This window comes from Astatotilapia calliptera, chromosome 23 (assembly GCF_964374335.1).
Source record: "Astatotilapia calliptera chromosome 23, fAstCal68.1, whole genome shotgun sequence".
NCBI lineage: Eukaryota > Metazoa > Chordata > Actinopteri > Cichliformes > Cichlidae > Astatotilapia > Astatotilapia calliptera.
Genome location: NC_137443.1, coordinates 20,637,986 through 20,640,858, shown reverse-complemented (window position 1 = coordinate 20,640,858; position 2,873 = coordinate 20,637,986). Strand labels below are relative to the sequence as shown.

The 2,873-nt window shown below is 42.7% G+C and overlaps 1 long non-coding RNA gene across 1 annotated transcript; it reads left to right on the top strand.

Annotated features, from left to right (window-relative positions):
- Positions 1 to 1,186: 1,186 nt before the first annotated feature.
- On the top strand, positions 1,187 to 1,869 carry LOC145424455 (uncharacterized). The gene is made up of 2 exons (XR_013905538.1): positions 1,187 to 1,289; positions 1,447 to 1,869. It is a non-coding gene; the product is annotated as an uncharacterized LOC145424455 (long non-coding RNA).
- The last annotated feature ends 1,004 nt before the right edge of the window (positions 1,870 to 2,873 follow it).

Genomic DNA, 2,873 nt, shown 5'->3' with positions numbered 1-2,873 from the left:
TCTGCTTCATTATGCTCACTTTTTACATCCTCAAGTGACACTATGCCCACAAAGAAAGTCTCGCTTAAGTCAGTCTCTTCAACTACATGCACTGATTTGGGTTTGGCTTTCGACAGACAATGTTTGGCAAAATGATTTTTTCCATCGCATTTCAAACATCTTTTGCCATAAGCTGGACACTGTCTAGGTTCATGTCTGCTACCACATCGCTTACAGGAGTACACTGTATCCTCTTTGCTGGGCTTCTGTGACATATTCGTCCTCATTTTCTTCTTAACCACAGCTATTCTTGCACTATCATGTACTGCAGCGACGCTCGTCTCATTAAATGTCTTTGCATGCTGCAGGGCTAACTCACTTGCATGACACAGTCTTTCTGCTTCATCCAGAGTTAACTTGGAATCTCTGAGCAGCCGTTCTCTAGTCAGTTTATCATGGATCCCATACACAATTTGATCACGAACCATAGAATCTTTCAGCTCTCCAAAATCACATGACTGTGCCTTCAGCTTCAAATCAGTCACAAAGCAATCAAAAGTCTCTTCTGGTTGCTGCATCCGAGATCGGAAAACATACCTTTCATATACTGTGTTCTTCTGTGGTGAACAGTGGGCATCAAACTTTTCAATCACTCTGTCATACTTATTCCTGTCACCAACTTCCTCAAACTCAAACGTGTTGAAGACTTCAATGGCTTGAGGACCAGCTACCGTGAGCAGCAATGCAATTTTCCTGGCATCGGGTTAGAGTCCAGTCCCATGGCAGCCATGTACAGCTCAAACTGCTGCTTAAAACACCGCCAGTTGCTGTCCACATTCCCCACCAGTTTCAGTCCTTCCGGAGGCTTCAAACTTTCCATCTCAAACAGAACTTTGAGCTACTATCGCTTCCGCTCTCCCACTTTTACTCCTGGTACCATGTGTTGTCTTCGTATAGCTTTGAATAATTACACAGTATCCACTTGTGTTTTGCGAGCGTCTGCTCCAAACATTTTTATTATCTCATTCACAAATCAGTCTTCTTTTATAGAGGCATTCATGAGCCCTCTCAAATACAGCGCCCCCTACTGGCAAAACCCCATTAGCACATGAACACCCACACATCACCACAGGGCTCGATGGCGAACCTTTGGCCGCTCTGGTGGGGGGTTTATGGGGGACAAAAAGGGATTGGGCCGGGGGGTAGATCTGAGCCCAGCATTGAGTCTGGATAGCAGCTGTGAGACGAGCTGATATCCAGTTCTCTTCCATCTCCAGATATCTGTTGGTGCTCCAGACATTTTCATTCCGGTAAGTTCTAAATATGTTCATATCACTCTTTATAGCCTATTAGTTTTATTTTCTATGCGCTCTGAGGTCATAGCAAATTAGAACAAACATCCTACTGAGTAATTTTGCAGAACTACCTTCTATTTATAGAGTTGCTAATTATTTGGCATTATTGCAGTAAACCAGCCTATGAAATGGATGAAACATCGTGACTGGGTTCCAGCGCTACACAAGGGACCTGCTTCAAACATACCACCATGCCAATCAGATTACTTCTTCCATGTGAGGGTGAAGAGGTGACCCTCCTGGATAAGATGGTGAAGGTTTGCTGCGTTTGGTGAACAGTGTGATAATAAAACCAGGGAAAAATGAAACCTGCTCCTGTTAAATATTCTTAAGTCTTGTGCTGTTAAAATTGCTGTATTTTTTCAAAAGATACAGTAAATAAAGTAATGTTAGTAGTGGGTGAACACTGTCATGATTTTATGTAAACATTTTGTCATTTGTAAACTATAAATGATATGGATTCTACACTGTAACTGATGTGATGTTCTATAAGGTGGTTTTAATAAAAAATAAATTTAAAAAAAAGAGGCAAAAATTAGTTTGTTTCTTTATTCAACTTTTGAACAGTGGGACTCAGTCAGTACATATTCAGTAAATGCAAATTATTTACACAGCAGTGCACTACAGGCATAAATCTAGACCCCTAGATAAAACATTATGGGTCATTCCCACGACCCACAGCTTTACTGTGTTCCAGCAAAGTATCCAATAGCAGTGACAACTCCTCCACAGTAGCAGGTGGGAGTTTTCTGTTTTGAGGACGGCTCCTTTTCCCTGTCACTACAGATGGTCTGTTTATGTTTTGATTGAGAGCCTTTTTTTGGGCAGCTGAAGAGGAGAAGTCTATCTTATGGCCAACCTCTGGCTGTATCTTGGTCAACACCGTTTGTTTGCTTTTATCCAGTTTATTTTCTCATCCTTTGTCTTCTGAATGAACTCGGGACACTTACTAATGTGGTGTTCAGGTGAGCGGCAATATGCACATGTTGCCTTAGTTATGATCGGTTGTGCTGCCTGCACAGGATCATCAGATGTATTTGCCCCATGTAATATTGTTGTAAGTGGAGAGGTGTACTTACGGGCAGGTCGTGGCTGGTTGAAGGATGAAACAGGACTGGCCTTCCTTGGTTGACACTTGGATTCCATTTGCAACCAGGATGAGAACAAAGGTAAGGTATACGTCATTTCTCCCTGTTCCCTGTAAACATGCCGTTTGAAGCGACTGAAATGCTCTGCAGGCAACTTCGCTAACAAGCGATCGACATGGGAGCCACAATCTAGTTCTGCACGTCCTTGTTCTCCCATAGTGCTAAGCAACCCAACTAAAGCCTGTACACGAAGAGCAAAATTATCAAGACTCTGACCATCACCTGCTCTGATAGGAGGCAGTTCCAGTATATTCTTTAGCTTTTTCAATGCCAGCTGTCTTGGTTGCCCATAACGCTCATCAAGGGCTTTGATGGCTTGAGTGTATGGGTCAGGAGTGTAGGAAAAGGCAAGAGCTAATCGTTTAGCTTGGTCTACTTTGAGGTGATCAAG